Source organism: Rhinoderma darwinii, chromosome 3 (genome assembly GCF_050947455.1).
Source record: "Rhinoderma darwinii isolate aRhiDar2 chromosome 3, aRhiDar2.hap1, whole genome shotgun sequence".
In the NCBI taxonomy this organism is placed as follows: Eukaryota; Metazoa; Chordata; class Amphibia; order Anura; family Rhinodermatidae; genus Rhinoderma; species Rhinoderma darwinii.
Window position 1 is genome coordinate 332,432,645 of NC_134689.1, and position 9,474 is coordinate 332,442,118.

The following is a 9,474-nucleotide window of genomic DNA, read 5'->3' on the forward strand; positions in this document are numbered from 1 at the left end:
ATCCAGCGACCACGACGAGACCCTCCAATCCACCATAGGGCGGGCGGGGAGGGATATGTTCCTGCTTCAGCGTCCTGGCGAAGAGAGGGAGAGAAAGCACAGGAAAAGGTACATCCCCTTACTTCCCCCCACCCCTTTTCTTACTAGCCCTCCTACTAGCTTATCCCCAACCCCCATAGGCCAATCCAACTCGTTACCCCTCCCATCTATTTCAGTCATGGAGGCCTCCCCTTATTCTGTTCTTTTGTCTGCAGTACGGCCTCTTCTTGACTCAAATAAGTCGAGTCGTGTACCCCCCTTTATTTCCCTTTTATAAAGCAGACACTGAAACAGAGTTGGAATTTAATGGCCACAGCAGCCGTTTATTATTCTCATAAATAACCATAACTTTAAATAACCATATAACATAACTTTTTTGAATTCCCCTCCGAGGAATTCAACATAACATACTTAACCATATGACCCTCTCCGGGTCAACAAAAGAATGACAGGGGCAAGTCCTTGAAGCCACCAATAATTTTTGTATTTACAGGCCATCTGCCCACCAATACCTTACCCCCAACCGTAACCCGGCTCGGGGGCACCGATTACCTTTTTGCAGATGACCTCCACCATATATGTCACAGTCTTCAAAAGGGGTAACACCCTAAGAAGCCGATTTCCAACAAAATTGGGGGGTGCATCCCGTGATGCATTCCCCCCCACCACATTTTTCGACCTACTTCAAGGACTCCCCCCCGCAGCTGCAATGACAAAACCAGGATGAACACTTGACTTCTTCACACCAGTGTCCATCCCACCATATATATATAAAACTTTGACTCTCCAGGCTGGAAACCACCAGCCATCAAAACACCATCCAGCGACCACGATGAGACCCTCCAATCCACCATAGGGCGGGCGGGGACATGTTCCTGCTTCAGCGTCCTGGCGAAGAGAGGGAGAGAAAGCACAGGAAAAGGTACATCCCCTTACTTCCCCCCACCCCTTTTCTTACTAGCCCTCCTACTAGCTTATCCCCAACCCCCATAGGCCAATCCAACTCGTTACACCTCCCATCTATTTCAGTCATGGAGGCCTCCCCTTATTCTGTTCTTTTGTCTGCAGTACGGCCTCTTCTTGACTCAAATAAGTCGAGTCGTGTACCCCCCTTTATTTCCCTTTTATAAAGCAGACACTGAAACAGAGTTGGAATTTAAAGGCCACAGCAGCCGTTTATTATTCTCATAAATAACCATAACTTTAAATAACCATATAACATAACTTTTTTGAATTCCCCTCCGAGGAATTCAACATAACATACTTAACCATATGACCCTCTCCGGGTCAACAAAAGAATGACAGGGGCAAGTCCTTGAAGCCACCAATAATTTTTGTATTTACAGGCCATCTGCCCACCAATACCTTACCCCCAACCGTAACCCGGCTCGGGGGCACCGATTACCTTTTTGCAGATGACCTCCACCATATATGTCACAGTCTTCAAAAGGGGTAACACCCTAAGAAGCCGATTTCCAACAAAATTGGGGGGTGCATCCCGTGATGCATTCCCCCCCACCACATTTTTCGACCTACTTCAAGGACTCCCCCCCGCAGCTGCAATGACAAAACCAGGATGAACACTTGACTTCTTCACACCAGTGTCCATCCCACCATATATATATAAAACTTTGACTCTCCAGGCTGGAAACCACCAGCCATCAAAACACCATCCAGCGACCACGATGAGACCCTCCAATCCACCACAGGGCGGGCGGGGACATGTTCCTGCTTCAGCATCCTGGCGAAGAGAGGGAGAAAAAGCACAGGAAAAGGTACATCCCCTTACTTCCCCCCACCCCTTTTCTTACTAGCCCTCCTACTAGCTTATCCCCAACCCCCATAGGCCAATCCAACTCGTTACCCCTCCCATCTATTTCAGTCATGGAGGCCTCCCCTTATTGTGTTCTTTTGTCTGCAGTACGGCCTCTTCTTGACTCAAATATGTCGAGTCGTGTACCCCCCTTTATTTCCCTCTTATAAAGCAGACACTGAAGCAGAGTTGGAATTTAAACGCCACATCAGCCGTTTATTATTCTCATAAATAACCATAACTTTAAATAACCATATAACATAACTTTTTTGAATTCCCCTCCGAGGAATTCAACATAACATACTTAACCATATGACCCTCTCCGGGTCAACAAAAGAATGACAGGGGCAAGTCCTTGAAGCCACCAATAATTTTTGTATTTACAGGCCATCAGCCCACCAATACCTTACCCCCAGCCGTAACCCGGCTCGGGGGCACCGATTACCTTTTTGCAGATGACCTCCACCATATATGTCACAGCCTTCAAAAGGGGTATCACCCTAAGAAGCCGATTTCCAACAAAATTGGGGGGTGCATCCCGTGATGCATTCCCCCCCACCACATTTTTTGACCTACTTCAAGGACTCCCCCCCCCCCGCAGCTGCAATGACAAAACCAGGATGAACACTTGACTTCTTCACACCAGTGTCCATCCCACCATATATATATAAAACTTTGACTCTCCAGGCTAGAAACCACCAGCCATCAAAACACCATCCAGCGACCACGATGAGACCCTCCAATCCACCATAGGGCGGGCGGGCGGGGACATGTTCCTGCTTCAGCGTCCTGGCGAAGAGAGGGAGAGAAAGCACAGGAAAAGGTACATCCCCTTACTTCCCCCACCCCTTTTCTTACTAGCCCTCCTACTAGCTTATCCCCAACCCCCATAGGCCAATCCAACTCGTTACCCCTCCCATCTATTTCAGTCATGGAGGCCTCCCCTTATTCTGTTCTTTTGTCTGCAGTACGGCCTCTTCTTGACTCAAATAAGTCGAGTCGTGTACCCCCCTTTATTTCCCTCTTATAAAGCAGACACTGAAACAGAGTTGGAATTTAATGGCCACATCAGCCGTTTATTATTCTCATAAATAACCATAACTTTAAATAACCATATAACATAACTTTTTTGAATTCCCCTCCGAGGAATTCAACATAACATACTTAACCATATGACCCTCTCCGGGTCAACAAAAGAATGACAGGGGCAAGTCCTTGAAGCCACCAATAATTTTTGTATTTACAGGCCATCAGCCCTCCAATACCTTACCCCCAGCCGTAACCCGGCTCGGGGGCACCGATTACCTTTTTGCAGATGACCTCCACCATATATGTCACAGCCTTCAAAAGGGGTAACACCCTAAGAAGCCGATTTCCAACAAAATTGGGGGGTGCATCCCGTGATGCATTCCCCCCCACATTTTTTGACCTACTTCAAGGACTCCCCCCCCGCAGCTGCAATGACAAAACCAGGATGAACACTTGACTTCTTCACACCAGTGTCCATCCCACCATATATATATAAAACTTTGACTCTCCAGGCTGGAAACCACCAGCCATCAAAACACCATCCAGCGACCACGATGAGACCCTCCAATCCACCATAGGGCGGGCGGGCGGGGACATGTTCCTGCTTCAGCGTCCTGGCGAAGAGAGGGAGAGAAAGCACAGGAAAAGGTACATCCCCTTACTTCCCCCCACCCCTTTTCTTACTAGCCCTCCTACTAGCTTATCCCCAACCCCCATAGGCCAATCCAACTCGTTACCCCTCCCATCTATTTCAGTCATGGAGGCCTCCCCTTATTCTGTTCTTTTGTCTGCAGTACGGCCTCTTCTTGACTCAAATAAGTCGAGTCGTGTACCCCCCTTTATTTCCCTTTTATAAAGCAGACACTGAAACAGAGTTGGAATTTAATGGCCACAGCAGCCGTTTATTATTCTCATAAATAACCATAACTTTAAATAACCATATAACATAACTTTTTTGAATTCCCTTCCGAGGAATTCAACATAACATACTTAACCATATGACCCTCTCCGGGTCAACAAAAGAATGACAGGGGCAAGTCCTTGAAGCCACCAATAATTTTTGTATTTACAGGCCATCTGCCCACCAATACCTTACCCCCAGCCGTAACCCGGCTCGGGGGCACCGATTACCTTTTTGCAGATGACCTCCACCATATATGTCACAGCCTTCAAAAGGGGTAACACCCTAAGAAGCCGATTTCCAACAAAATTGGGGGGTGCATCCCGTGATGCATTCCCCCCCACCACATTTTTCGACCTACTTCAAGGACTCCCCCCCGCAGCTGCAATGACAAAACCAGGATGAACACTTGACTTCTTCACACCAGTGTCCATCCCACCATATATATATAAAACTTTGACTCTCCAGGCTGGAAACCACCAGCCATCAAAACACCATCCAGCGACCACGATGAGACCCTCCAATCCACCATAGGGCGGGCGGGGACATGTTCCTGCCTCAGCGTCCTGGCGAAGAGAGGGAGAGAAAGCACAGGAAAAGGTACATCCCCTTACTTCCCCCCACCCCTTTTCTTACTAGCCCTCCTACTAGCTTATCCCCAACCCCCATAGGCCAATCCAACTCGTTACCCCTCCCATCTATTTCAGTCATGGAGGCCTCCCCTTATTCTGTTCTTTTGTCTGCAGTACGGCCTCTTCTTGACTCAAATAAGTCGAGTCGTGTACCCCCCTTTATTTCCCTTTTATAAAGCAGACACTGAAATAGAGTTGGAATTTAATGGCCACAGCAGCCGTTTATTATTCTCATAAATAACCATAACTTTAAATAACCATATAACATAACTTTTTTGAATTCCCCTCCGAGGAATTCAACATAACATACTTAACCATATGACCCTCTCCGGGTCAACAAAAGAATGACAGGGGCAAGTCCTTGAAGCCACCAATAATTTTTGTATTTACAGGCCATCTGCCCACCAATACCTTGCCCCCAACCGTAACCCGGCTCGGGGGCACCGATTACCTTTTTGCAGATGACCTCCACCATATATGTCACAGTCTTCAAAAGGGGTAACACCCTAAGAAGCCGATTTCCAACAAAATTGGGGGGTGCATCCCGTGATGCATTCCCCCCCACCACATTTTTCGACCTACTTCAAGGACTCCCCCCCGCAGCTGCAATGACAAAACCAGGATGAACACTTGACTTCTTCACACCAGTGTCCATCCCACCATATATATATAAAACTTTGACTCTCCAGACTGGAAACCACCAGCCATCAAAACACCATCCAGCGACCACGATGAGACCCTCCAATCCACCATAGGGCGGGCGGGGACATGTTCCTGCTTCAGCATCCTGGCGAAGAGAGGGAGAAAAAGCACAGGAAAAGGTACATCCCCTTACTTCCCCCCACCCCTTTTCTTACTAGCCCTCCTACTAGCTTATCCCCAACCCCCATAGGCCAATCCAACTCGTTACCCCTCCCATCTATTTCAGTCATGGAGGCCTCTCCTTATTCTGTTCTTTTGTCTGCAGTACCGCCTCTTCTTGACTCAAATAAGTCGAGTCGTGTACCCCCCTTTATTTCCCTTTTATAAAGCAGACACTGAAACAGAGTTGGAATTTAATGGCCACAGCAGCCGTTTATTATTCTCATAAATAACCATAACTTTAAATAACCATATAACATAACTTTTTTGAATTCCCCTCCGAGGAATTCAACATAACATACTTAACCATATGACCCTCTCCGGGTCAACAAAAGAATGACAGGGGCAAGTCCTTGAAGCCACCAATAATTTTTGTATTTACAGGCCATCAGCCCACCAATACCTTACCCCCAGCCGTAACCCGGCTCGGGGGCACCGATTACCTTTTTGCAGATGACCTCCACCATATATGTCACAGCCTTCAAAAGGGGTAACACCCTAAGAAGCCGATTTCCAACAAAATTGGGGGGTGCATCCCGTGATGCATTCCCCCCCACCACATTTTTCGACCTACTTCAAGGACTCCCCCCCGCAGCTGCAATGACAAAACCAGGATGAACACTTGACTTCTTCACACCAGTGTCCATCCCACCATATATATATAAAACTTTGACTCTCCAGGCTAGAAACCACCAGCCATCAAAACACCATCCAGCGACCACGATGAGACCCTCCAATCCACCATAGGGCGGGCGGGCGGGGACATGTTCCTGCTTCAGCGTCCTGGCGAAGAGAGGGAGAGAAAGCACAGGAAAAGGTACATCCCCTTACTTCCCCCCACCCCTTTTCTTACTAGCCCTCCTACTAGCTTATCCCCAACCCCCATAGGCCAATCCAACTCGTTACCCCTACCATCTATTTCAGTCATGGAGGCCTCCCCTTATTCTGTTCTTTTGTCTGCAGTACGGCCTCTTCTTGACTCAAATAAGTCGAGTCGTGTACCCCCCTTTATTTCCCTCTTATAAAGCAGACACTGAAACAGAGTTGGAATTTAATGGCCACATCAGCCGTTTATTATTCTCATAAATAACCATAACTTTAAATAACCATATAACATAACTTTTTTGAATTCCCCTCCGAGGAATTCAACATAACATACTTAACCATATGACCCTCTCCGGGTCAACAAAAGAATGACAGGGGCAAGTCCTTGAAGCCACCAATAATTTTTGTATTTACAGGCCATCAGCCCTCCAATACCTTACCCCCAGCCGTAACCCGGCTCGGGGGCACCGATTACCTTTTTGCAGATGACCTCCACCATATATGTCACAGCCTTCAAAAGGGGTAACACCCTAAGAAGCCGATTTCCAACAAAATTGGGGGGTGCATCCCGTGATGCATTCCCCCCCACATTTTTTGACCTACTTCAAGGACTCCCCCCCCGCAGCTGCAATGACAAAACCAGGATGAACACTTGACTTCTTCACACCAGTGTCCATCCCACCATATATATATAAAACTTTGACTCTCCAGGCTGGAAACCACCAGCCATCAAAACACCATCCAGCGACCACGATGAGACCCTCCAATCCACCATAGGGCGGGCGGGCGGGGACATGTTCCTGCTTCAGCGTCCTGGCGAAGAGAGGGAGAGAAAGCACAGGAAAAGGTACATCCCCTTACTTCCCCCCACCCCTTTTCTTACTAGCCCTCCTACTAGCTTATCCCCAACCCCCATAGGCCAATCCAACTCGTTACCCCTCCCATCTATTTCAGTCATGGAGGCCTCCCCTTATTCTGTTCTTTTGTCTGCAGTACGGCCTCTTCTTGACTCAAATAAGTCGAGTCGTGTACCCCCCTTTATTTCCCTTTTATAAAGCAGACACTGAAACAGAGTTGGAATTTAATGGCCACAGCAGCCGTTTATTATTCTCATAAATAACCATAACTTTAAATAACCATATAACATAACTTTTTTGAATTCCCTTCCGAGGAATTCAACATAACATACTTAACCATATGACCCTCTCCGGGTCAACAAAAGAATGACAGGGGCAAGTCCTTGAAGCCACCAATAATTTTTGTATTTACAGGCCATCTGCCCACCAATACCTTACCCCCAGCCGTAACCCGGCTCGGGGGCACCGATTACCTTTTTGCAGATGACCTCCACCATATATGTCACAGCCTTCAAAAGGGGTAACACCCTAAGAAGCCGATTTCCAACAAAATTGGGGGGTGCATCCCGTGATGCATTCCCCCCACCACATTTTTCGACCTACTTCAAGGACTCCCCCCCGCAGCTGCAATGACAAAACCAGGATGAACACTTGACTTCTTCACACCAGTGTCCATCCCACCATATATATATAAAACTTTGACTCTCCAGGCTGGAAACCACCAGCCATCAAAACACCATCCAGCGACCACGATGAGACCCTCCAATCCACCATAGGGCGGGCGGGGACATGTTCCTGCTTCAGCGTCCTGGCGAAGAGAGGGAGAGAAAGCACAGGAAAAGGTACATCCCCTTACTTCCCCCCACCCCTTTTCTTACTAGCCCTCCTACTAGCTTATCCCCAACCCCCATAGGCCAATCCAACTCGTTACCCCTCCCATCTATTTCAGTCATGGAGGCCTCCCCTTATTCTGTTCTTTTGTCTGCAGTACGGCCTCTTCTTGACTCAAATAAGTCGAGTCGTGTACCCCCCTTTATTTCCCTTTTATAAAGCAGACACTGAAATAGAGTTGGAATTTAATGGCCACAGCAGCCGTTTATTATTCTCATAAATAACCATAACTTTAAATAACCATATAACATAACTTTTTTGAATTCCCCTCCGAGGAATTCAACATAACATACTTAACCATATGACCCTCTCCGGGTCAACAAAAGAATGACAGGGGCAAGTCCTTGAAGCCACCAATAATTTTTGTATTTACAGGCCATCTGCCCACCAATACCTTACCCCCAACCGTAACCCGGCTCGGGGGCACCGATTACCTTTTTGCAGATGACCTCCACCATATATGTCACAGTCTTCAAAAGGGGTAACACCCTAAGAAGCCGATTTCCAACAAAATTGGGGGGTGCATCCCGTGATGCATTCCCCCCCACCACATTTTTCGACCTACTTCAAGGACTCCCCCCCGCAGCTGCAATGACAAAACCAGGATGAACACTTGACTTCTTCACACCAGTGTCCATCCCACCATATATATATAAAACTTTGACTCTCCAGACTGGAAACCACCAGCCATCAAAACACCATCCAGCGACCACGATGAGACCCTCCAATCCACCATAGGGCGGGCGGGGACATGTTCCTGCTTCAGCATCCTGGCGAAGAGAGGGAGAAAAAGCACAGGAAAAGGTACATCCCCTTACTTCCCCCCACCCCTTTTCTTACTAGCCCTCCTACTAGCTTATCCCCAACCCCCATAGGCCAATCCAACTCGTTACCCCTCCCATCTATTTCAGTCATGGAGGCCTCTCCTTATTCTGTTCTTTTGTCTGCAGTACCGCCTCTTCTTGACTCAAATAAGTCGAGTCGTGTACCCCCCTTTATTTCCCTTTTATAAAGCAGACACTGAAACAGAGTTGGAATTTAATGGCCACAGCAGCCGTTTATTATTCTCATAAATAACCATAACTTTAAATAACCATATAACATAACTTTTTTGAATTCCCCTCCGAGGAATTCAACATAACATACTTAACCATATGACCCTCTCCGGGTCAACAAAAGAATGACAGGGGCAAGTCCTTGAAGCCACCAATAATTTTTGTATTTACAGGCCATCAGCCCACCAATACCTTACCCCCAGCCGTAACCCGGCTCGGGGGCACCGATTACCTTTTTGCAGATGACCTCCACCATATATGTCACAGCCTTCAAAAGGGGTAACACCCTAAGAAGCCGATTTCCAACAAAATTGGGGGGTGCATCCCGTGATGCATTCCCCCCCACCACATTTTTTGACCTACTTCAAGGACTCCCCCCCCCCCGCAGCTGCAATGACAAAACCAGGATGAACACTTGACTTCTTCACACCAGTGTCCATCCCACCATATATATATAAAACTTTGACTCTCCAGGCTGGAAACCACCAGCCATCAAAACACCATCCAGCGACCACGATGAGACCCTCCAATCCACCATAGGGCGGGCGGGCGGGGACATGTTCCTGCTTCA